Here is a 27,617-nt window from a genome sequence, read left to right as displayed (position 1 = left end):
ACTGACCTGATCTCTGCACAGTTTGAGATGAGGTGAATCAGCTCTAACAAAGAAAAGAGGACCATTAAAGCTGCTTTGATATACCTGGGGAACATTTTCACTGTATTCCTGAAATGTTCTGGCTCTGTAATATTTTAGCTTCATGAGATAGAAGCAGAGTTGGGAATTGCAGGAGCTTCCTATGAAGTCAGCAGTTGTGCTCATCATTTCATATGATAATATTTTGTTTTGCTCATCACAGCAGGAGCTAAGCTGAGAATGTTTGTGCCGACGCCAAGAAAACTGCAGCAAATTGCAATATTTCAAACAATCATACAGAATGAATAACCTAGAATTACGAGTGAGAGGGAATCTAAAATATCAGGCCAGAGCATGTAAAAGTAGGCAAGAAGGAGCTTCACAGAAAATAAATGTAGTAACCTAATGAACCCAAACATGATTCCTGCTCACATCCTTCATTCAAGCAACAGTAGGCTGCATACAGGTTTGTAAGGTGGAAGTTGGTACATGCTGTAGCACAGACGTATGGCCTAATTATGAGTTATCTGGAGGAGATATAAGTCCTGAGTTAAAGATTCTGGACTGTATCTCCCAAGTTATCAGACATCATTGGTTTTACAGGGTGCCTTTCCTCACCTGTTAGAACTTGTAAGCAATCAAGATGGGAAATCCATTTGGACACTGCCTGGCGAAATCACAATAACCCACTTAGTCCCAAAGAACAGGATAGCCTTTACGTAGACTTTTATTGGTGCAGAAATAGAAGTTTATGTTAAGTGTTGACCTGTGCAAAACCAGACTATTGAAATCAGGGTAGGATTAAGGTTTTGGTGGGAATAGATATTTGGAACATTACACTGTCCGCCTCCATGTTATACATCACACTCTGTTAAAAAAATATTGCATGCATTCCACTTTGTTATGTTTTTTTTATAGTAATAAAATAATACTTATTAAACTTAAACCGATCACACATTTATAGCACCCAATTACTCAAATATTTTAGGCCTGGACTAAATCTTAATTATACAGAGAAAATTGTGATATCCCCGAACCTTTCCTTATGTGAAAAGCATCAAAATTGTGGTTTGTGAAGAAAATATCTTTCAGCGCAAATCTGTCTCCTTCCCGTATCTCGTAAAACCTTATTATGTAAACTAGGTGCTCAAAAAAAGTAATTTAAGATCATCTTAACCCATATTTCACTCTGAAAATGTGATTTAATGATCAAATGATCAATTTCACACATCCTGATGCTAAATGGAAAGAGATGAAGTAATTTACGTATTATAACAAACATGAATTAGCACTCAGGTATCATGAGTCAAAGGCAGAAATGTATCCCTAGACTACATTCCCAGCCTTCTAAATTTGATCCGCATCCAGATCTCTGTCTTGAAACAAGGTACAATTAGCCAAATACCTTTCAAAGGTTAAAGAGAACGTTTTGAGGCAACTATCTGCCATAACTTTTACGGGTGTGCTCATCAGGGAGGCACCATCATTTTTTGTAAGGGATTAAGAGTCAGGTAACTTTCAGTTCACCAAGCATTTTGGGTATGCTGAAAATTTCACAAATATTTTGTAGGCATTACAAGTCTTATATCTTGATATTAAAGGGAAATCAAAGGTATTAGTACTTAGGATGTCTGACCCTAATAAAATGTTTAAGAACTGTACCCCGACTGAGTGGGTATGTTTCTGTCACTTCTATAGTCACATCTTATACTGTCATCTCTGTTTAGGTTTGGAGGCCCTTTATGATGCTTGAGTTTTTTGTGTGCTCCATATAAATGAAATACGTAAATGCAGTAGGGAGGGTATGACATTAGAAGTTCCATTTTTAACAATAAATTAATTTAGAGGTGTCCATAGCTGCCAAGTTTCCAAGGACTATGTATGATGAGATGCTTCGGTCCCAGTCTTTCTCTTTAAGCAAAGGTTTAGTAGGTGCTCTCCACACTGAGCTAAAAAAAAAGCAGACATGTTTACATTCCAGACAAAGTACTACAGAAGTCTGCTACTTTTCTGTCTTGGCATGGATGCAATTGGGCTTATCCTACACTTAATCATTCTGGTAGAAAAACAGATGTTTACAGTGAGCAACTCTCCACTTAAAGACTGGGAGCTACCTGGGGATCCCATCTGGTATTTGGTGTGTGTATGAATACATTTATGCTTCTTTTAGATGTTGTATTTATAAAGCACAACATAGCCAAAAAGAAGTGAAGTGCTGTACAGTACCAAAGGCACATTTAAAGTGTTATAGAGCCGTAGCTGATTTCTAAGACGACTGTCACTGCATCAAAATGTAGTGTTCTTTAATGAGGTGCATCTTCAGCTCTTTCCTAAACTGAAGTCTGGTTAGGGTACGCTTGATGGATATGGAATATCATTCCAGATCTTAGGTGCACAGTTGGAAAAGACCTGTTGCCCTTAATGAGCAGTTTGCATTCCTGGACCTCAAGTTATGGTGAAATGTGTAGTTCCAACGCATAAACAGAAGGCATTTTGGGCCATGTCTGACCAGTACTAATGTTGAAGAATTGTTTGAACCTCATTCTCTGAGCTGCTACAACGCAATTCAGGTATTTGAGAACCGATGACATGAGACAATTTCTTGAAGTTAAAACAGAGATTGCCAGCATAATTATGTAGTTTTGGAGTTTCAAAATCTCTGTTTTTGATAAATTTCAATAGGCAATTTTGAAGTAATCTGTCTCAACAGCACCAAATGTCCACTCAAACAAATACCATCTTGTAGCATGAGTCAGGGGAGGAATCTTCTCAAATACTTGAACAAATACTTTAACAACTGCAGTGATTTGATGGCTGAATGATAGGTCCATGTTATGAAAACCTAAATTCTGTTTGCATCATGCCCTTAACTCCCTATGCATTATAGTAATCATGTTTACACATATGACAAAGAATATACTGATGTTTAAGAATCAAATTTGGATGTGATTTTGTAATAGTTCGGAACTTCCTGTAACTTTGAACCTGCTTCCTAATTTTCATTGTTCAAGTAAGCGGAACTCACACTTGCACATTTGTAAATTTCTAAGAAGTGTAATCTAGCTTTGGAACCAACCTGACAAGTGAAAGTGTGATTTTGGGAGCATAATGAGCCTATTGTATTTTTGGAATATATCATCTCTAGGATGCTCTATGTTCTCTCAGGAACAAGGGGCCAGATGTATCAAAATATTTTGCACTCGCAAACGGCGAAATTGGCCGTTTGCGAGTGCAAAATCGTGGTCTGCAATGCATCAAAGGCATTCGCAGACCACAAAATGAAAATCGCAAAAATTGCGATTTTCTGCGTTGCGACCTGGATTTTGCGAATCGCAATTTGCGATTCGCAAAATCCAGGTCGCAAGGCAATTCTGCAAAAAATCTTAAATTGCGATTTTTCGCAGAATGGTATTTTGCACATGCAAAATACCATTGTCTGCAACCAGGTGGTAACCTGGTGCAAAATTTTAAAATGCAGTAAAACTGCATTTTTAAATTTAATCTGTAAAGCACGCATGCCCTTTTGGCATGTGTGTACTTTACATGGTAAAAAAAAAAAAAATTGGGGTGCAGGAGAGTGGGCCTTAGGCCCCACCACCCTGGCCTTTTGCATTTCCCAAATTGCGATTTCTGGTTCAGAAATTGCAATTTAGGAAATGCAAAAAATTTGCAGCTATGGGCCAACAGCATAGCTGCGAATGGGGCCAGTATCGCAATTTGCGATTCGGTAATTGCATTTGCAATTTTTAAGAAATCGCAATTACTGAATCACAAATGTGATACATGGCCCTTTGCAAGTCGGTAATTGCGATTTCTTAAAAATCGCAATTACCGAATCGCAATGGGCCAGAATCATACATTTGGCAGCAGATCCTGTCACCTGCTCATTAGATATGTTTGTGCGGAAAGTAGGGAATTTCTGTCACATGATTGAGCTCCATTCACTTGAAGTGAGAAAAAGTGTATATATAGATCTAAAATTGTATGTATTGTAGCTCCTATGTTCCAAATGACCTTTTCTAGTGAGAGCCCTGGCAAGCTGAAACAACAATGTTTTAATTAGTTTGCTGTGCTACCCTCTATTTTTCATTAAACACTAGTTGCACGTTCGGCTTCTCAACCTGTTGTGTTTATTTTTCAACAGTATCAAACAATAAAATGTATTTTTTACTGCTTGGCAGTGTGTTGGGGAGGTTACAAGTACCCACTGCTATGGAGAAGGAAGATCATTGCATGATGTGTCTCCAGTTCTGACTACTGCAGCCTATGGTACTGAGATAGCTCTACTTCGTCCAACTGGAAATGTGTTTTAGGCCGGACAGGTTGTCATCTGCTTAGATACATGATAGATATATATATGCCTCTCCACTACATAATACAAATGTATACATTTTTTTACCTTAGCAGAAGCAATATGTTCAAAGAAACATGATTGGAACATATTGCTGGAGGTCATTAAACTTCACCTTTTCCAATTAGGAGGCCTGGAGGCATGCAATTTTCTATCAGTCCTAATCTTAATCTATCCCCTTGCTCCCTGTTGCCATCTGCCAAGGTAACAGTGATATGTTTGCCCAGGTCTTTGATCCTAATGCAGGACAAAGAACATTACTTACATTGGATATGTTAGACCTATGCACTGCATTTACACTTGTAAACTCTGATCTACGATGTTTCAGATAAGGCAACAGATTTATGAGGCTGCATAATGTCAGTATTTCAAAGCCGAAAGAATTGGCCATTTCATAAGGGACATCAAGGGCATGAAACTAGTGTATAGCCTTTCAATGCTTTTGACTATTGTTTTGTTGTAGGCCATTAAATAAATTATTTGACTGTTCATTTGTCTATGTCTCCCACTTATCCTTACGATTCTCAGTGAATCACAATTAACAATCTCAATGATTTGCAAATAATTACAGTATTGATATAATTAGTTGCAAATGCACAACGCCACTTTGTTACGTTGTGTTTTCATATTCTTCTCTCATGATCTGCCATGTCAAGTGCAAGACATAAGAGAGAAAAACCTTTATTACACTGGAGACAATGGGGCATATTTATGAGGAGCTTATGCCACCAGAGTATCATTTTTTTGATGCTGTGGTGGCGCAAGCCTCTCAGCCATATCTATGAGGCCACACAAAGCCACTTTGCATGGCTCTCCATGGCCACATAGATATGGAGCAAGACAAAGCATCACTGTTATGCCTTACTCTGCACCAGGAGGTGTTCCATGTGTTTTCACATGCAACACCCAGGAATTTTGATGCTGCACCAGATTTACTTACTTACGTAAACCTAGGGATGCACCAAAACCTTACCCCTCCACACGGTTAGCACAATGAGGAGAAATATTTTTATTTCTCCTTGCTCTTTCCTCTTTTCATTTTTTTTTCTTTGTGTGCATCACACATGGAAAGAGGAAAATGCCTCTATGGATTGTTTTTGTGTGGGAAGGTATTCCTTTCTGCACAAAAACAATCCTGTATGCTTGTGTTGGAACTAGGCAGCTAATAGTAAGCCAGCGCAGGGGGAAAGACAGAAATGCTCCATATTTCATAAATATGGTGCATTCCTGCCCTTTCACAGAAGACTTGCAGCACTGCCCTATGCCATTTCCCCATAAATATACACTTATGGGTCAGATTGAGCCCGGGTAGAAGGAGTAACATCTGTGAGGATGGTGGAGGACTTAACGTCCACATCCCTGACGGACATCGTACCTTGTACTTAGAGATGACTGCTGGCCTAGCTACCATATCTCTACGTCGAAAAGAACTGCCAGCGGCCATCCACCAAGCTTTTAAATTTTTTTTGTTTTTCAACAACAAACTAGCAATGTAGTCCCATCCCAAGGTTTTGGGGTTTATTGTTGTTATCTTTGCTCACTGCCATGGTTTTCCTGGTGGTGATGGACAGAAAAAAACACCACCAGACGTTCACGCTACAGTGGGCAGTATGATGGCTTTAATTCAATGGCCCTACTCAATCAGGCTTTAGAAACTTTCCATTTATGGAGCTCAGGAGGGTTCTGTCCACCCATATCTAAGTGAGGTGTGCAGACTGTCAGTTTAGTGGACAGGTTACTCTGTCATGTTTGTGATGGAGTACCATGCCTGTCAAATTAAATCAACCTCAATATGTCTATAAAAAATAGTTAGGTATCGCTAGGCATCCGCACTAGAAACAGAGTGCTTGAATAGACTCCTCAAAGGTGGTCCATTTAGTATTAAATTACAGAGATGGCTTTATGCCAGACTTTGCTATTCCCTCTAAGAGCATTGTGGTTTCAGTCACATAAGATGTGGCAGTATGCAACCTCTTTAAAGCAGGATCCAGGCACATGATCTACTTAGATCAAGACATCAGCATCCATTAATAACATTTCAGTAGCTGCTGAATATCTGTGAGCTGAGTGAGACCAGTGGTACGCTCTACATGACAGTATAATAATTCCCTTAGGGCCAATAGGCTGAAATACAGGTGTGGTAGAATGAATATCCAGTCACTGAGCACTGCCTATTGGTACATTTATGGGACAGAACAGGAGATTCACAATTCTTCCAGCATTCAGCAATTATTGTAACGCAGGCCTTTGAGTAAGTAGCCAAATGCAGTTGAATTTACAGTTCAGAGAGTTTTCCTGAAATCGCTACGATGGTTATCCATAAACATATGCAATAAATGAAATATTTAAAAAGTATTTGTGTTGAAATAACATTATGGTGCCATTCCCCAAAAGCACTGAAGCTCATATTTCTTGCATACTGTGGTACCAAAACTCCCTAAATATACTGCACATGTCCTCATATAAAATCACAAGTGACATTGCTGAATATATCACTGACTATGTTTGTGACCACGTCACACATGATATCACAATGACATGATTAGCATTTTTTACAAGGCATTATACATACAGGAATTACTTTTTGTCTTGTGTTATGTGTAGCAGGAAACCCACGAGGCCTTCAACTGCATCCATACCGTCACAAGCAAGTGCAGACATTTTTAGAATGGGGAAAGGATATTTAGCAGCAGTAGGACAATAATCTATTTGGACATCCAGAATATGTCAAACATGCGAAAAAAGAGGCATGAATTATGGGCTCTATTGTGTGATTGGGTTCAGAAAAGTGTGAGGGAGGAGGTCATAAAACATCAAATAAATGAGGTGGCAACTGTGTGATTGGTTTGCTGAACTGTTCCTCCTGTCTCCAGCTAATCTACAGAACTACCAGGTGGAATTTTGACAAAATATTGAGTTTTAAATATCAAGTTACAGATATATCATGAAAAAAAATCCTGTAATACACAAATATTGTGATACATAAATATTGCTGTCAAGAATATCAATTTTTTAAGTAAGTAGTATTGTTGTCAAGAATAAACATTGCTTTCCAATGGGGAGCAAAAGAAAAACTATATTCTACAAAACATATGAAATATCACAATTTAAAACCCATTTCATTCATGAAAATTCATATAAATGAACGTACAAAAAAGAACAACTATATTCCAATATGTATACAAAGATTTTTATGCAAGTGTTTTTTACAACAGTCTATGAATACAGAAGAACAGCAATGTTCCAATATAATCCAAGCAACATGTATTGAATAACTGTTCTTGAAATCCGTTGCCATAGACAAATTCTTAGCATAGGTCTTACAAGGTTTGTTTTGAACACAGTCAACGCTTGTGCGCGGCCTTAAAGCTACTCCTTCAGGGCTGTAAGAAATTAACAAAAATCTCATGAGTCATTCTGATTTCTTATAAAGAAACTTTAATTTTGAATCAAAACATAACATTTAATCATTTCAAAAGAAAGAATTTTCAATGTGGAAAAATTACATTATCCCTTTCCTATATTGTAGTACCCGTCATTACTTTCCTATTAGTATTGCAGGAGAGAGTGGCAAAAGGCAACATCCAAAATATAACACATCACAATTTTATCAACACATTTCCATATTAGAAACTTCCAAAAAGCATTCCATTCTAAGTAGCTCAAACACCCTTTAGGATCTTTGGAAGTCCACCAGCAATCTTCTAATTTAATAAGTACTGATGATATGGCAAAAGTAAAGCGTTAGGCCATATATACTGGTACTGTATTGTCATAGAATTATGGAATAGCAGAATATCAGACCTGAGATCATACGGGTCATACCACTGCCTTTACTAAATTAACACCTATATAACATTCATAGCTATTCTCATGTTGTAAAGAAAGCTCATTACCTTCTTACTTTAGTTAGTGACTTCAACTCTACAGTTCAATCAAAATATTGGAATGTTTAGTCTGGGTTCCCACCATATTTTTCATGTTGAAGTTTCCACCATTCCTATATCAATAATAGCACACAAGTCTGCAACAGACAAAAAATGCGAAATTAGCTGAGAAATACTTATAATATAACGGCTAGAAAACCGAAACAAAAAAGTAAAACTAATTTTTAAATAACACAATTTCCCAATCGGTTCGTAACCAAGCATTCGTAATGTGCAATCCAATTATTAACGGAACTTGTAACAAACTATTGTCTGTGGCAGACAAATTGCATGCGATATAACAGCGAATTTCCAGTTATTTCCAACACCGAGTCAAGCTTTGACTTTAAACGAAAATGCTTCAACAGAATCATTAATCTCTTTAGGATGCATTCCTGCTCATATTATCCCAACATATAACTTGTTCAAAAATAAAACAACTGACGGATTTATACTGCGGTCAGCACGCTGAATAGCTGTGTTATCACTAAACCTAATATGAACTGAGAATTGCCTTTGAAAAGGAAAAATGAAAGAAAAAAAATGTTCAGATTTACATATCAGAATTTTCCGGTCAGTTTCAAAACAAAATCCATCTCATAATGACCAAATACTAACATAACTTGTGATATTTTAAGGCTCACTAAAAAACAAACCCCACGCATTATAGCAGCACATTCCCAGTAATTTAAAACACCAACTCAGTATTTAAAAATAAAGTAAAATGCCTCAAAGGATCGTCGCCATGCTGCAAAAGTGTTCCTACTCGTCTTATTACAATGATTCACAGAGAAAATCACAGACAATTTTGAAGCGCGCTTGACACTCAAAACAACAAAGTCACGAACAGTTAGTAAACCTCATTCAACACCTAGGCATCCTTACCAGCAGAAAGCTCTCCTGCTGTCCATATAGCCTAAACAACAACAACAACAAAAATAACAAGTCCTCCCTTCCTTTAAATACTTGCATCAAGGCCCAATTACCAATCACCAAGTTGCTTAACGAACCGAATTCAAATGTTGGCATTACCAAGGCATCAGCTGGATTTTCCTTACTTATGGCACAGCTCAAATAGCAAAACCCAGCCCAGCGTATTGCATACTGTGGCTGAAAAACCTCCTCTTCAATGTCATTATCTTTTTAGCCTAACTTCACAAGTAGAAACAACATGTGTTCATCAAAATACTGTAGACACACAATAAAATTAAAATAGAAATTAAAAAAATAAATAATACCTATCATTTATCATATATAAATCTCGAACCCTTGCAAATTCCAGCGAACATCCAATTACCTTTGTGCTATATATAAAGGTCATATCTCACTTATGGAGAAATATTTTGCCACCTACCTTGGGCTAATAGTTTATTGATCCCAACACACATAAGTGCCAGCGACTGTATAACCAAATGTAAAGTATTGAAACAAATACAAACAAAAAAGAGGCTAAGTAAATTAAATTAATACTATCAATTAAAAGGAGAAAAAAACAACACCAATATTAAACTCGAACCCCTACTTCGCACGGAAAAGTCCCAACAATATGTGGAATGTACCCTTGTAGTATGTCAGATGTCAAATCCTGTGGATCATTTACATTTCAAAGGTTGTCCAGGCACCTGCATGTGACAATTATTAGTAGGCCCAACAAACATTACTCACTAAACAGTCTCTTCCAACCCATTATTTATCTCATGACTATCTGTAACTATGCTTCTAACTTCAAAATGAACCCCAATAGATTGGTGAAGACAAAACGTTCCCCTGACAAGTGTACAAAGTGCAATGTACAAGCTGAAGTGCTGACTGCTAAAGAAGTAAGGGAAAAGATAAAAAAACAAAATTAAAAGCAGTGTTATTAATGGACTTTCTGAAGATCGTGTATCTGATCACTTAAAACAGTTATGCAAATAAACAGTATTCTCCTTCTGCCCAAATGATCCTATTATCAATACAGAAAACAAATCCAAATGACATATGATATTACACTGGCTAATACACAATTAGATTGCGTTCTACTGATTATATGGTCTATAACATAGTGTGAAACCCCTGATCAATATTCAAACCAAAGTCAACTGTACAAACGTTTTCAATTCACTAGGTCTCACACATTCACAATCTGTGTGTCCTGTCCCTTCCTCTGTGGTGTGCCAATACCTATTCTATGACAAAGGCAAATATTTTGATATTTCGTTTCTCATATGGTTATCATGGAAATTTTGACTAACCAGCTATTTCTCATCCCGTCTCTTAATAGTGTTCTTTCAACCTTTCCTTAAAGGGTGTATTGTCGATCCTACGTATTGTTTCCCACAAATATATGTAATTAGATAAACACAGAGGCAGTTAAACAATTATTGTATATAGTTTTTTTTATTCCTTCATGGTTCCATAATATCTTAGTTTTGTCCACAATATATTTGCAACAAATTTATTATTACATTATTTGATTATTAACTGTGTAAATTGTGTTACAATTTTATATTTTTTGAGTTATATATCAGGTGCGGATTGCTGGGCTTGTAGAGGTATAGGCTGGGAAGTTAATTAAGTAATACTTAATTAACATTTATTTTTGATTTATTATTTATGTATTTGTTATTAATTATATAAATTATGTAATAATTATATTTTTAATATATATATTAGGTGTGGGTGCTGGGTTTCTAGGGTATAGGTTAGGAGGTTAAATAAGCAATATTTAAGTAACAATTAATTATTCATTTATTATGAGTTATTGAATTGATTATTAATTCTGTTAATTGTGTTATACTTATTTATTTGTTATGTGAGTATTTTAAGTGTGGGCTGCTAGGTTTGTAAAGGTATAGTGTTGGGAGGTAATTAAATAATACTTTATTGAAAATTACCTAATAAATTGTTTAATTGAGGGTTTGGGTGTACTATATGATGTGGCTGGGTAGCCCTATCATGCAGTGCACTCATAAATACCATCTTGGATCCAGTCAGGTATGTTTACTAAACCTTATGCTCAACCTTGGGTAGCTGTGGCTGTGAGCAGTAAGGGTTAGCACAACAGTGGAGTGGTCCTGATGCCGAGGGATGCAGGCCTTAAGATGCTCAAGGATGCTCCTGATGCAGTGTGTAGTCTACAAGGTGGAACTCTGATCAAGTCCTCCGTCCACTGGTGAGTGAAGGAGACTCTGTCCAAGGACCCCAGGGTCCCACAAAGTACTCTTTGCAGAGTTCAAAGGGCTTCCGATGCTTTGCAACATAGTGGTTATGTTGCAAGTCTTTGGTGGAGGCTGGTGTTCACATTCAGCGATGAACCTGGTCACAACCAACACCCACAAGTCCAGCAGATATGGGTGCACCTTTTGAATACCTCAAAATTGGTCTTTGGAGTACCAGGTGTACGGTAGGTGGCTACCAGAGATGGCTTGGTTTTTACAGCCTAAATGTTCTCAGTGCTGTTCTGGGAGACCAGCCAACTGATCCTTGGTGTCTCTGCTTCGGACCGGGCCGGTTATTAACTTTTTCCCCAAGCCAGGCATGCAGAACAAGGTCCAAACTCCCCTAGCCCAAGGTGTAGCAGGTTTAGTTCCTCCAGCGTTGCAGCCTTTTTTTGTGCCCTTCCGACTGGTGCAAAGTGGTCTACGTCTCAATCCATATCCAAGTCCAGTGAGTCCTGAAGTCTCGGGTGCCAGGGGTGCCCATTATATCCCCAAAAAGTGCCTGAGAGGTCAACACACTCACTAGCCAAGAGGCTCGTTGGTTGCCTCCTCTCTGATGACACAGTTCAGGTGATTTGTGGCATTTGACTATACCAGAGAGCAACATTCCTGCCACTAACAACATGACGAAAGTCTTCCTTGAGTGTAAAGACCTTGGTAGCCCCCACCTGGGGGGTTGGCTACCATGGGCTGCATGCCCATGGAAAACTGGTACTGAAACTGGTTTTCCCTTTCTGGGCCCTGGCTTTTCCTTGTCTAGGGGAAACACAAGGCTTCCTGCGTGGGAGTGTCCCCGTAGGCCTTCAAATGCGACATCATTTTTGATGCCTGCCTTTTGGGCTAACGCCCTCTGCAGTCCATCCTGTGGGAGGGGGCCATATCAAAGCCTTTGTTCCTGGCCTGTGAGTCATTCACACATCTCCCCAGGTGGGCAGAAACCTGACTCAGTTCCAGGTCCTCTGTAAAGTCACTGAACAAGCTGGGACAAAGAATGACAACTTTCACAAAGCTTGCCAATATAAATGTTGACTGTACTATTGAGTCACTTTTAGTGTCCCCTTTCATTTGAGACCTTGCATAACCCACTTTGTTAGTCCCAGCCAAAAGGTAGCCAGTTGGGATGCCACCTGGTAACTCTATATTAGCCAGTGAGGCTACCAACTTTTCCCACAGCAAAACGACAATTTGGAATGGTACTGCTAAGACGTGTCATAAAACACAAGTCTTACTTAACAAAATATAGCTCCCTGTCACTGGCCTTCCTTAGGTGAGACTTCTATATACTATTAAGGGATAGGATGTCTTTGCCATAGGTTTGAATGGCAAAGTCAAACTGGCAGTGAAAACTCTGTCCTTCCAGTCTGCAGTGGCAGGCTGGGGTCCATTTTGTATCTTGTCACATGAAGGGTGGCACAAACAGTGCTGCATCCCTGAGTGAAAATTCTGTCTTACATGCCTTGGGTACCATATACTAGGGACTTTTAAGTAAGTAGGCCTTGTAAATTGGGTGTATCCGTTTTGACATGCAATTTGTATATGGTTAAAACACTGCCACTGAGTTCTGGTTTTCTGGCCTCAGTTAACTCTCAGAGTTTAAAACAGCAGCAAATAGCCCAAATGGGGGCCAAAAAGTGTGGTAAAACCTGAAAAAAGCATGTAATAATCATGTAAATTCTTTAATTGTTTTTGTGTTTATATATAATTCACTTTTTGGTTCAGCAGTTAGGTTTTCTATTTCTTGTAAATTATTAGGGCTATTCAAATATGTAATGTGTTTGAAGTGAAATACTTTCCCTACTGCTGCACAGACTGGAGTGGGAATTGTAAATTTGACTCCTCCAAAGTAGACTGGAGTGGGAATAATTTAGCCTCTCTGAAAGTAAACACTTTATCTACTGTTGCATAAACTGAAGTGGGAATAGTATATCTATAATTCCCAGACATTGATACATTAATACTTTTCTTAATATAGTTTAAATATATATTTTATTATGTGTTTAATATATATATATGTATATATATATATATATATATATATATATATATATATATATATATATATATATATATATATATATATATATATATATATATATGTATATATATATATACACACAATTACTCTATTAATAGATCACTTTCTGTTAGCACCAATTCCTCCAGAGAAGTGGAGGAGGAAGGGGGGTGTATGCCACTGCTACATGGGAGAGGTAAAGTAAACTGGAGTCCACTTGCAGAGGTAGATTTCCTACCTCCTGTATCTATTAGCAAACTTACTGTGGCTGAATCACTAGAACTAATTTCCAGAAGGGTTTCTCTGATGGAGCCTACTCAGAGACACTACATACACAACTGTAGAAATGTACAGATGCCCTTGTAGCATTGGAAAATTAAATGAAGTCTCTATGTGGTTCTATTGAACATCTAGAAAGGATGAAGGTACAGGAGCATCATTTTAGAACACCACATCCTATTGAAATGAGGGATGGCTTGAGGTCGAACCAAAGGTAATATTTACTTGATTATGCAGAACAAAGGACTAATAGACAAGCTCTGTGTCACATGACACATGCTTTGCACCATTCCATAAGACTAGTTGCAGAAGGACATGTGCCCGTGTTGTACTCCCTGGAGGAACAGATGAGTGCCCCTTCAAGGACCGTTTGGCAGTTATCTACCTTAGAGATGCATGTCCAGCCAATAGTTCAAAAGCCATTCTCTTCCCACTTCCATATCCACTCCTATTCTTAAGTAGTCTCTCCTGTATGACATCAAAGGAGGCTGCCCTCACCACTCAGTTATTAGAAAGTTCTTCTCCACCAAAAATAAGCAGCTTGTATCTGAATTATGAATATACATCATTTCTAGTTCTTGTCATGCTTTACTCAACAGTTGGTATTTATATTTATGTCATCCAGTTTTGCGTGTTGATTCTGGACTAAAGCATCAGACAAGTGCAATTGTGTTTTGTATTTGTGACGCACATTGTGTGTTATATATATTCCGTTAATGAAGTGTTTATGTTTAACTTATGTCATAGTCTTTAATCAACCTCTTTTTTTGGAAACAAGTTAGTAAGATTAAACATCTTTGAACACAAACATTGTGTAGTGGTAGCTTTAAAAAACAAAGTGATAAAAATAGTACATAAAATTAATCAAAAATAATTATATATTACTTAACTTCTGATTCCTAGTAAATTGGTATCCCACAGCCTTTGTCCTCCACTTAAGCTGCTGATGTGAATTTTCAACATTTCCTCCCAGTTTTTCTTCTAAATCAGATTCTTCCATGAGTACAGGCACACATCATCTGATACAAATGAGATGGAGCATGCCACATAGAAGAGTCATTTTGCACACCTTGGGCCTCATTACAACTTTGGCGGTCCTAAAAGCAGATGGCCAACGCCGTGCTGAGGACGTCACCACTATACCGGTGGCACCCCTCCAAGCATATTACAGTGTCCCCACCAGGCTGACCAGTGGGAACATTGTAATACGCATTTCAGTCTGGCTGACCGGCAGGAGCTGTGGTAAGATATTGGCCTTGGCTTTGTTAAGGGACTGGAGGACAATATCCTAGCACTCCAGCACCCTTGGAATGTGCACTGTCTGCAATGCAGACAGCGAGCATTCTGACCATGATGGGTGGGGGGGGCCTGCACTGCCCAGGCTTTCCTTACATTTACACAGACTGGAGTGGGCCCCCGGCACTGGCTTTCAGCTTCCCCACCATGAAAAGGCTGGCAGAAAGTGGGGTTGTAATCAGCCAGGAAGCGCTGAGTTCAGCGCCACCCTGGCTGGTTACAACTCTCACTGCCATCTCCCCATCGGGAACAATGTTCTTGGTGGGAACAGTGGTCTTCTGACAGACCTGCCCGCCAGGGTTGCAATGTGGCGGACTGACCGCCACAGTTGTGGCAGGCTGACTGCCACTGCGAGGCTGGTGGTCCTAGGACCGCCAACCTCATAATAAGGACCCTTGTCTAGTGCATAACCCAACGCACAAGCTAATGAATGCAGGCATCAGACGCGTGCCCAAACTAGTCCAAATGCATGCTCAATTGGAAATAAGGTGCAGTTGGCTGCTTCATTTTAATCCCTTGCTGTAAATATGCTTTTCACAATTTTTTATGTTTTTTGCTAAATGATTTGCACCTGACCTGGATTCGAGGACAAATTGCCACTAATCCCTCATGTGGAAATGGTTAGCACACAACTCATAATAGCAATTTCGTTCTTTCTACATCAAATTTTACCACTCAACATTTCCAGGTGTGTCTGTTTGCAAATTAGGGATTTCCAAAATGATTGTAATTTTCTTTCGCGTAATTATGAGAAATGTTTCGAAATTTATGTGAAATGATGCAAAATGCCAATCTGTGATTTAATGCTACATTTATATTCACTTTTGCACTAAAAAATACAGTGAAAAACGCATTTCTACAACAGCTATTGGTGTTCTACTTATTTGTATTATGTCGACGCTCTTGCGCAATGTTTTTTCTACAAAATATGGCGCAATTACCAAACATGGCACAATACCGTACTTTACTAAAATTTACATAAGTGTGATGCAAAATTACAGAAATTCTGCAGATTTAAATTTCTCCCTGGCCTAATGGAAATGTATTGCATTTGATATTACCAAGTTGAAGTTTTACATGTGGTTTACACCTGTAATCAGACAGAGTGAAATAACCATGAATCAATTTCGCTTCTCCTTAATGGTAATTGGGGCCACGGAGTGAGTTAGATCTTGCTTTATTTGCACAGCTCATCAGTGCCTGAGGACAAGCAGAGTTTAATTAGCCAGAAAAGCATTGTGATGTCAAAGGTTTAAGTCATCTAACAGTTCTATTTGGCAGGTGTTAGAGTGGTGCTTCTATGTGATATTAGTAATGTTTGGAAGGCGTGCTGATGACAACAGTGCCGAGGAGTTTTCACCTTTTACCAGCTGCAAAGATATATCGAAGTGGGACTATTTCTCTCATCGTTTTAATGTAAAGTATTAATCTGAGTTGCACACGGACATTCTATCCCTTGCTCTTTTCCTTCAGCCTAAGGTGTACTGCACTCCACATCATCTTTCCTGATCCTTTATTAATCCAGAGAGCAGTTTGCCCGGTGAATGAGGCCAGCCCGGCCACCTACTGCTGAGACACTAACCTGATTTTGAAGCAAGAGGCAGCTGTACAAAAAAGAAGAAAAAAAACATAAAATAAGCACCGCGTGTCTTGATGGCCATATTATCTTTTTATTGTCCTGGGGGACAGCTGCAGTATTATTCAAGTGAGAGTTTACCAGCTTTAGGATTTTCTGAGACTTGCTTCCAGGAGATCTGCCCTCTCTTTCAAGCAGCGTAGGTTAAGGGTGCTCCTTTCATGCACTAGGGTGTAAGGAGTTACAGATTTCAGAGATTATTTTTTGTGCTGACCTCACATGAGGCCAGCTGCCTCACAGGAGGCCAGCTGCTAAATGAAGCCGATATCTTGGGCGAAAAGAAAACTAAAAAAACAGAGTGAAAGAATGGGGGAATTATAATAAGAATGATCACTAAATAAAAACGGATATGGACCACGTGATGAAGGGAATAAGAAAGAAAATTGCAGTGGAAGAAAATGCAACATTTTCTTGCATCTACCGTGTGAATAAGGGAGTTTTGTAAATGTCACTGAAATCAACAGACGTGTTCTAGCTCAAGGGTAATGATTCACAAACAGGTTTATTTTGATCATGCATGAGATGACCAGTCATTTATTTACTGATATTTTTGTACAGCGTGTTCTTCTTGTTATTTCAGAGGGAGTAAGATTTCAATCAGAGATGAGAGGGTCTATCTGGTATTCTTCAGTCTGTGCCCCTATGATGATGAGGTTAATTAGCAGCTTGTTGGTATAGTCGAACATTGAGGCCTTTTACATGTTTGTAATGTGGTTGTGCCCTGAGGTTTGGGTGCACTGTGTTTTACTGTCCGGTCCTCTGCACCCCCAGGTTCTGTCTTCATATTTGCTTTGTCAGAAAGCTCGTTGAAAAATATGTTTGCTATTGCTGAACCTCAGTTTCTGGTGAGAACAAAGTGGGTAAGAGATCTCAGCTAGTAAACTGAGACTGTGACCTCAGCACCTACAAAACTGAACTTGATTCTTACATCTACTGGGGGCTCGTGGAATTTTTCTAAGGCTGGTCCTATTTGGTAATATTGTAACGCGATGATTCTAGAACCTTTGAAGCCTAAGCATTACAATCTTTAGTAGCCCAGTGTCAACAAGGTCACTTCAGCCAAAGTGGGCCATCACAAGGGTTTTGGTCTTTTCCAGGTGGCTTTCAGGTTAGGAAAGTTCGATGGTTCTCTGGAAATGGGTGATTTGCAAATAGATGCCCTTATTCATTCCATGACCTTGAGGAATGAAGGTGAATTAACAGGATCCTTTCAATATGGTGGATGGTGATGCTTCTACATCAGCGGTCAACTCCAATGACAGAGAAGTGGATTTTTGACTCCAATTCCTTTTGGTCCCATCGAACCCTTACATTTTGACACATGCATGATGCAGACAGGAGGGTATGTTGATCTGATGCGTTGACCTATTTACTAAGTGAAGGTGAATAGGAGAGTTGCTCAGAAACAACTGAGGTTCATCCCCGCCGACACTAGAAAAACCGTGACCCACGCCCTCGTCACGAGCCGCCTGGACTACGGCAACACCCTCTACGCTGGGACCACAGCCAAACTCCAAAATCGCCTGCAACGCATTCAAAACGCCTCGGCCCGCCTCGGCCCGCCTCATCCTCGACGTACCCCGCAACAGCCACATCTCCGCACACCTGAGACACCTGCATTGGCTCCCAGTCAGCAAAAGGATCACCTTTCGACTTCTCACCCATGCACACAAAGCCCTCCACGACAAGGGACCGGAATACCTCAACCGACGCCTCAGCTTCTACGTCCCCACCCGCCTCCTCCGTTCCTCTGGCCTCGCACTCGCTTCCGTCCCTCGCATCCGCCGCTCCACGGCGGGTGGGAGATCTTTCTCCTTCCTGGCAGCCAGGACCTGGAACTCCCTCCCCACCAGCCTCAGGACCACCCAGGACCACTCCGCTTTCCGGAGACTCCTAAAGACCTGGCTTTTCAAGCAGCAGTAACCCCCTCTTTCCCCTAGCGCCTTGAGACCCGCACGGGTGAGTAGCGCGCTTTATAAATGTTAATGATTTGATTTGATTTGATTTGATTTGATTTGAATAGTCATCTAGCTAGTACCCTAGGCACAAATAGATGTCGAAGAGGCATGACAGGAATGACCCCTGTGGTTTGCACATGTGCCATTTTCACATGAAGATGAAGTAGCCCCTCCTCTGTGATCTTGCTGGGTTAGAGCAGATTGGAAAATGCCAGTAGATGGTAAAGATCCTCCAGTTTATGGGCAGTTTCTACAGAGAAAAGTGCAGAGAAGTGCTGAAGCAGAATGGAAAAAAATCAATGAAGCTCCAAACTAAATGAGGGCAAAATCAGAGGAAGTGCTGTAGCAACTCAGATGGCTAAGGAGTGCTGTGTCTGACAAATCATGGTGTTGAGGAAAGCATTGATGCATGAGGGACTATTTCCCTGTGTCCTCTACATGAATGTAATATCAGGAGGTGGAGGGTGAGGACCATGAATACCTTCCATAATGCATAGTTCTGGCCTGAAGTGGGGGGAAGTAGTTGACTCCTGCAATGAAAGAACAGTGTGGGTTGATCATGCAGTGACAACAATGCCCTTAAAATAATGTAGTGTGCATGTCCCAAGATCTTTGACAAGCTGAGGAGGATGTTGGCCTTTTTTTATGTCAATATTTCTGCAGTGGAGGTCGGTTAGACCATTTTGATTTTCGAAGATATTATGATGAGGTAGGGTGGAAGCTTTCACCAAAGCGCTCCTCAGCTAGGAATACACGCTGAGGTCCACCTTGTGAGGGGGGAGACAGTCTCTTCAGTCCCACCTGCTTCAAAATTCAGAAACACACCCAGCTCCTCTTCTAAAGGGATTTACAACTAAAATAGCTTGTTTTCTCCTTCTTTTTGACAGACTGTCACTACTTTGTTAAAGAGATTATTTCATTACCTCACTGGTTTGCTAGAAATTAGCCCCTGACAGTCACTACATAGTATCTACTTTGACTTATTGCTGCACCACTTAAGGCATACAGTGACATATTTCTTGACATGATCATACCCATCTTTTACTTTATCAATCAACCACGCTCACTGTCTTCTCTCTAAAAGGGAAGCAAAACCATCATCTACGTGCTCCAACAAATGGAAATAAACTGCCCCTTCTCCACCTACAAAATCTACAGCAGTTGACGCACAAGAATTGCCCTTAACTAACATATTAAAGGAGATACAGGCCATACACTTAAACACTGACTCCATATGCTTGGTTATTAAGGATATTCAAAACGACATGGCTTCTCTATCAATGAGGATTTCTAATAGTGAGATAAAAATTTGAAATAATCATAAGACCATTATATCTCTGACACTTTTAGCCCATCGAATTTCCCCTATGCAAAAAGACTTTGTTGGACTTAGAAAGCAGAAACCACCAATACAATGTGTGCATTTTTAATGTACCTGAAAATATTGAAAGCCAAAACTGCTGTCTTTATTTAGAGTCTATGATACCGAGGCTCCTCAACATTAAATTCTCAGAAAAGTTTTAAATGAATAAAGCGTATCCTATTCCTTTTCATTGTAAACTGCATCAATAAAAAACAAGGCAGATTATTTTAAAGTTTTACAACACCATCACCTTCTCCTCATCATTAAAGCTGTGCTGGAAATTCTAACTCTACTACTAGAAGGTAACAAGGTCCGCATATATCAAGACTTTGCCAAAGAAACTCTGAAGCTTCATCCTATAATTCTCTGATTTAAGATCGAGATTAAGAGATGCAGGATACAAATATGACTTTTTGATCCCTCTATGATGTGCATCTGGAAAAAACGATATTTCTAAGTCCTTTGTCTCTCCTTTTGACCTGCTCATCTATCTCGATCAACAAGCTCCTGTTGCAATGTTCTCACTACCTTTCAGTTCTGTTGGATGATATGACTTCTCACACTTTTATTTTACATGTATATACATAATAGCAGGTTTAAGCAGTGTGTTCTATGTTGCCTTTTGACTCTGTCTATCTTTATTAATTAATATGAGATATTGGGATATGGCCTCTATAAATTATGTATGTTATATCTGTCTAGCTTTATGGGCTACTTCTCGTTCTATACTTCTCTGTTTCGCCTTTACTTTGATATAACTTATATACCACTATGACTACTTAAAACAAACAAAACATTGTCTCCCTCAATGTTCCAGACCTATGACACCCAGTCAAGAGGCTTCAAATATTAGAATACTTAAAAAGATTTAAACCTGATATTTGGTTTCTTCAACAAACTCATATTAATGACAACATTTTAAACTCCACATCCAAAGAATGGGTGAATACTATCAATTCACCCCCAGCTGCAGGATGCAAAAATGACATAGCCATTCTCTTTTTAAAGAACTCCTATATAAAAGTCATAAATCACCATCATGATTCAGACAGCCGATTTCTATATGCTCAAATACAAATTGGAGCTTGTAAACTCAACTTAGTCAATCTTTATGCTCCCATAATAGATGACCTCTCTTTTTTTGAAAACTATCACTACTGAAATTATAAAACTTGGTAATGTCCCTGTAGTCCCTGATGTCCCACTAGCCAGAAAGAGAGAATGTTAAAATCTGGTTTCAACATTAGGTGTTTATTAGTCTTTCAGGTTTCTACTACAAGATACAGTCTATGGAATGTCACCAATGTATGGCCGTTCGTTGTTCACTCCTCATCCCCCACTGTGTTCCTGGTCTCTCGTCTCCTGTTTTCTTGATATAGAACTCATTGTCTCCCCTGAGGGTCAGGTGATGATGGCAACCCTCAAACAGAAAAGAGTATATGATACTCAGGGTTGCAAACAAATACTTGGGGTATCTATGGTGCTGGGAAATAGGGAGGTGTACATGTTTAGTGGAAATGTGCCCAACACCAAATTCACTGAGGCTCCTGTGCCCTCTCCTCCTCATGTCTCTGCCTCGTGTTCTTCTGTCTCCTTCCGCTGCTCACTGATCCATTCTTTAGTTGCTCTCCTCGCATTGCATCGCTTCTCCTCACCGGTCGGGGTACCAAGATCACTGTGTCTCTTGCTCCTCTGGTTCGGTTGTATGACAGAACCATGCATGCCAGAACAACGCATGCCTTAACAACTGCGGAACCAAAACTGCGTCTTTTCCACGCATGCCTTTACCACGCATGCATTTACCACGCATGTCTTTACAACAAATGTTGTTGTAAAAGCTTGCTTAGAAAGGGCATATGCGGAACGGCATGTGTGGTTCTGTCATCAACTCCCCCACGCACCATGAGCCCCAAAACTACCCCCACCTCTAATAAATACACTATCCAGACACCCCCACCTGCCCTGAGGCCTAAAACCTTCCCCCACCCCTAATAACTGAACTACCACAACCCCTCACTCACCCCCACCCCTAAAAACGAAACTACCCCAACACCCCACCTGCCCTGAGCCCTTACAAAAAACGACCCTGACCCCTGCCTCTAAAAACTAAACTACCCTGACACCCTCTACACGGCCTGAGCCCTAAAACCTACCCCCACCCTAATAACTAAACTACCTTGAACCCCCACCCACCCTAAGCCCTAAAAAAAAACTATCCTGACCCACCACCCCACCCCTAAAAGCAAAACTACCCTGAGCTCCCCACCCTCTGTGAGCCCTACAAAAAACTACCCTGACCCCCACCCCTGTCTCTAAAAACTAAACTACCCTAACACCCCTACCCGCCCTCAGCCCTAAAACCTTCCCCTCAATAAGTAACCTACCCCGGCCCTCCACCCACCCTAAGCCCTAAATCCACCCCAATGCTAAAAACTACCCACCAGCCCTGCCCCAAGCCAACTTACCTCACTGTGTCCTCTCCTGATGCTTCCTCCTCTTCTTTCTTCCTTCCTCTTGCCCTTCTTTAAAAATTCCCCAACCCCTAAAAAATAAACTTCCTTGCGTGATATTGATGGTGGCTACATGGGAGGGGTCAGGTGCACCTGGCGCCATACTACAGTCCCTCTCATAGTGGGTGGAGATTTTAGTCTTATGCACAACCCCCTTGTGGATAGAATGTCCACTTTTAATTTTAGACCCAATAAATCCTTCCATATACTTTGATCTTTTTTTTACGACAAAATTAATAGATTTTTGGAGATTAGCTAATCCTACTAGCAAAGTATTCACTTTTTTTCTCATGCACATTCTACTTTTTTCCAGATTTGATTGTTTACTTATTTCAAGGCACCTCTGTACAATTAATTCAAATCTTAAGATTGAACAAATCTCCATCTCTGACCATGCTCTTATCTCTTTTTCTCTCACCCTTCAGAATACCTATCCCCCAAAATCTCGATGGAGAATGAATACTAATATAGTTCTAAGTTCACTTGAATGCTCCTTAGCTTCCCACATTATAAATGACTAGTTCACAAACAATAATCCAAATGATACCTTGAAAATTATTCATTGGGATGTCTTTAAAACATACTTTGGAGGTGCTACCATACACCTTATGGCATATGAAAACTAAAAGTACATTGACAATTCCTTTTTCACACATTAGAAACTTTCCATTTAAGCCCCAATTTCATGACTATTATTAAAACATTACACACTGAGCCACAATGGCGACTGGTGACTTGAGAAAGTGGTAAGGCGTAAACATTTTTTATTTATTTTGACTGAGCCAAATAGCAAAGAGAATGAGCTTAATTGCTAGGCCATATATAGGGTGTGCATTACAACAGACTTCCCTTTTAGTTCACTAATCTCAATGACATCAGACAGGGAGGGTGTATGTTTCTTAGTTGAAGGCAATCTTGCCTAATCGGTACAGCTGCCAACCATGCAACACGAGGAAGCAGGTTTTTGAACTCTGCAGATCTTCCTGTGCAAAGAGATTAAATGTGGCCTATATCCTTGGTGAAGCGCTTTTATGCCCTTGGGCAAGGTTCGCTATAGGTAAAACTGCTGTTGCATAAGTGCTTTATCTATTGGTCTAGACTATAATCAGTAAAATGGCCAATGAAAAGTGTTTGGTATATTGGTTTACTAAATAGAAGGAGTAAGGCACAAGTGACAAGCTGGTCGATGGCGATAGGGCTTGTGATATGCTCAATGAGTAAATGGAAGAGTGATCTGGTGGTGTATGGTAAGATGTATTAATTGATGTTATTGACTATGTCTGTGCTGTGTTATTTGTTAACTCTCATAGAGCGTTCAATGTACTCATGGTAGACCTGCAATGCTAAACATATGTATGGAAATGCAATGTGCCTAAATTATACTAAATTAAAATATAAAATATTTAATATTTTAAACTTACCTTCTCAAGCAGATTCTGTCCCAGTCAGTCCAGCAGGTTGATAGCTTGAGGCCAGGGTTGGTGTGCTGCCTCTTGCTGTCACAGAGGCTGCAAGGTGTCAGAGTTGGAATGTCAACCACACAGTGGAGCTGAAAGTGAAAGCTCTACTCTGTGAATCCAGCTGAAATTCTATAAACAGAAATACTCTTCGGTACAGTGTACTCTTTTTATAGCATGCAGCATGTGACTCGATCTCACATAGGGTCATGAGTTGAGTCTCATGACGCTGTGATGTGATCATGTAAATTAGATTGATAGCAGTCTTTTTAACAGAATGCAACCTTACTACAGTATTCACAGCACAATACAAAGTGCAGTGATTATTGCAGTAACATTGCTTAGCCAGTATAAAAAAAGTAAATAAACTCTACCTTTCCCATCTTGCACAGAGATGGGTGGGGGTCACTCATGCTTTATGACCCCCTTCCCATCTAGTGACCACCTGGGAAGGGGCAGGGTCGCCCTGCAGTGCTTTAGGCATGAGCAGCCTCGGAAGGTACAGGGCTTATCCTGTACCCGCCCGAGGCTGCTTGGAAATATGACGATGGCTGGTGTCCTTTTTCGGTGGTTTCCCTGGGCCCCAAACAGTGCATACAGGGCTGACACAATGTCAGCCCAGTTTACAGAGCTTTTATGTGACACATGCGCAATGACGCCTGAGTAAGACTCGGAGCGTCATCTGTCAGGCAGGACTGGTGCGAAATTTCCACATTTGTTTTAATATGCTAAGTAACATTGCCACCGGTGTTACTTAGCATTTAAAAGAAATGTGGATGCCAATAATAGGGTGGGCACAGCCCCTGCACCCAAGGAAAGAAGCCACTACTGCTGAGCCATTAGCTACTATGCATGTCAGTGGTGTCTTCTCCCATACCTTTGATTTGCACAGAGGAACTGGATAAGGATGTTCTTTATCACCCCTTGTATAGATATCTCATTTATTCGTTACAGTTACTATACTTTTTCTATACGTTCTTTTCTGTTGTTAAATTATACTCAATAAAATATTCTGAAACAAAAATAGAATGGAAATGGATATCTTTGAGTTCAGGAGACATGAATGGTCCTTGAATAAAAAGTATTTGATCACTTTTGTTAGCTTGTCTGTTTGTGCAAATGTCACTGTACTTGCCAAGCTAAGAATCATAGAACTTAATTCTGGTAATGACAGTAGACACTTAAGTGAATCAACAATGCAGTTGGATACTGTGTGACCTAGTAGTGAGTACAAGCGTTAACAGTTTTTATTCAATACCTTTGTTTGTGAACCGTCACCTGAACAGACTCATTACAATGGGTACTGTGCTTCTGCCCTAAGGCGTTTGTGTAGCTATGGGACTGCTTTGTTTGCATCTGGAAACTGCTCTCATGGGGTAAGCATCTTCTTTTAGAATCTTCTCTGATGGGGTGTACAATTATAATGTTGTTTCTGACTATTGTTTAACTTAGCAGGTTGTATTTCTTTAACACTGATCATGTGGATGTATGATCATCAATGAATTACGCAAATGCAGTGCAAAAAAGTATAAATATGGGCCTAAGTTTCAAATTATAGTGATCTAGACAGGGAGAGGAAGGCCTAGCATTAATGTAAGTGGAGGTGAGGGATGGAGCAGAGGCCATCACACCTAAATGCAGCAAGTGCATCCCAAAACTGTATATTTACTGCTAACAGCTATCTAGCATGTGGGAGAAAAAAGTTAAATAGAATTTCCCCTTCAGATTGTCGGATGGAAGGATAACTGAGTCTCTCCTATCTCAGGGAGATATGTGTCATTGGGGAGCTCTAGATCTGTAGTTATAGAGTCCCGTTCCAAAAGGGGCCAAGAAAATGAAAGTGCGGTTGATACAGTTTTCTGAGAACTTTCATCCTTACAGAAAAGTTCTCCCAGAGACTGTTGAAAGGAACATAGAGAATTGCTAATATCATAAGGAGAATATATGTGAGTTTTACACAGTAGTATTGGATTTGTTTACTATTTTGCAAACTGTCTTATTTCCAGAGATGTTGTATATTGTTTTGGAGTATACAATCTGAATAGAATATAAAGGAACTTCTTCTGCAGAATGGCAGTGTTTGGATACTCGAAACAGGATGGTTTTGCAACTCCGTCTACAAAACCAGGCAGTTCTGAGAATCATATTAAGTTCCAAAGCTAGTTGTTGAACTCTGGACTTGCAGGTTAACCAACATCTATTGCATGTTGTATTGCTGCACTATTCACACATATTGATACATTTCGTGCAGCCATTTTATATAATACTGCTTCTCTGTTGCAATGATTGATTTTCTCTGAGCTCCACAGGGAATAGCAAGCCTTGAAAAGAATGAGTTAGTTGAAAGGAGCAAAGGACAGCCATTTTCATAGGCGTCCTCCTCTGGGCCTCAGGAAAAAAACAGAAAAGAAAATGGAAAGAAAACAAACCCCTCCCAAGAACCCTCCTAGATTTAAAGGACAAAAAAGAATAGGTGCCCAGAGGCCTGTCTGAAAGCGTTTACTTTGCGTTTCCACTCTGTTTCATCATCTCAAAGCACGACTCTCTTTGCTTTTTCAAGAGAGATAGGACCTCAAATGAATTTTAAAGAGGTTGGGTGCAAAGCTGTATGGCAAGTATCCTGACTGCAAGCCATATGGACTTGCTGTCCAGTACTCCCTTTGATGCTCCTAATTTCCAGACAAAAGCATATTAGTTTATCAAATTCTGTCTGCAGGCATCCAGGCATTATATGTGTGTCAAAGGCTACTCACAAATTTCATACATTGTAAAAAAAAATAAGCGCAAAGCCAAACAATAAAAATGACTGATTGACTTTGCTTTGAAAAGGAAGAAGTGGTGCCCAGTGGATTTACATGATAGGTAGAAGATTTACAACAATAATCAGTTAGTCGCAGAGACTGTAAATGCATACAATTTCCAAACAGCTACTAATGAGGCATTAATTAATGAAAGAAGTGACAAGTATGTCTGCCCAAAGTATACAGTGTTAATTTCTTACAACAGTGCTCAATGCTCCAGTAGCCACACAATGTAAAGAATAAAACGTAACATAGAAGAGTGTGTAACACAATAAACAAAAAGATAATGGATAAGGAGATTTAGTTATGTTTTCACATGAAATTTGTATCAAAACACGAGCAGTGTGATTAAATCCAAGAAAGTCTAGTTGCCCCATTTTCAACAGCATTTAGGGCCAGATGTATCATTTATCTAGATAGCGATGACCTAATTGCGACTTTCTGCGAATTGCAATTAGGTAATCACTACTTGAAAATATGAAACTCCCAGAGTTTCATTTAGTGATTCCCAATGGCTCACAAATCGACCTAACTCATTAATATTCATGAGGTAGGTCGCAATTTGCGACGCATTGTGAATGGCTGCAATCACAGGGATGGTGGCCTGCTGGGCTCAGCAGACCACCATGTATGTGTTTGCTTTTAAATGAAGCAATCTTTTTTTTTTTGTAATGGATCCCATTTTTCTTAAAGGAAAACCGGATGCATTTAAAAAAAGAAAAATTAAACATTTTCTTGTCATTTTTTTAAGAGCAGGCAGTGGTCCATGTGACCACTGCCTGCTCTTAAAAAATGTTTTTTGCTTCCA

At 39.7% G+C, this 27,617-nt stretch overlaps 1 protein-coding gene and 1 long non-coding RNA gene across 4 annotated transcripts in view; one reads left to right on the top strand and one right to left on the bottom strand.

The window, feature by feature from the left end:
* Positions 1 to 27,617, top strand: part of FAM135B (family with sequence similarity 135 member B) — a 1,130,658-nt gene that overhangs the window by 108,098 nt on the left and 994,943 nt on the right. The window lies entirely within an intron of this gene.
* LOC138282844 (uncharacterized) overlaps positions 7,546 to 27,617 on the bottom strand; it is a 135,601-nt gene continuing 115,529 nt past the window's right edge. For 2 of the 3 annotated variants that reach the window (XR_011201009.1, XR_011201008.1), the window contains 2 exons: positions 8,266 to 8,393; positions 7,546 to 7,752 (listed from right to left, as the gene is read on the bottom strand). This is a non-coding gene — a long non-coding RNA (uncharacterized lncRNA). Of the gene's footprint in view, positions 7,753 to 8,265; positions 8,394 to 23,972; positions 24,101 to 27,617 lie in introns of all 3 variants that reach the window. The other variant, XR_011201010.1, reaches the window with a different exon arrangement.

This window comes from Pleurodeles waltl, chromosome 2_2 (genome assembly GCF_031143425.1).
Source record: "Pleurodeles waltl isolate 20211129_DDA chromosome 2_2, aPleWal1.hap1.20221129, whole genome shotgun sequence".
Lineage (NCBI taxonomy): Eukaryota > Metazoa > Chordata > Amphibia > Caudata > Salamandridae > Pleurodeles > Pleurodeles waltl.
This window is presented reverse-complemented; position numbering and strand designations above follow the sequence as displayed.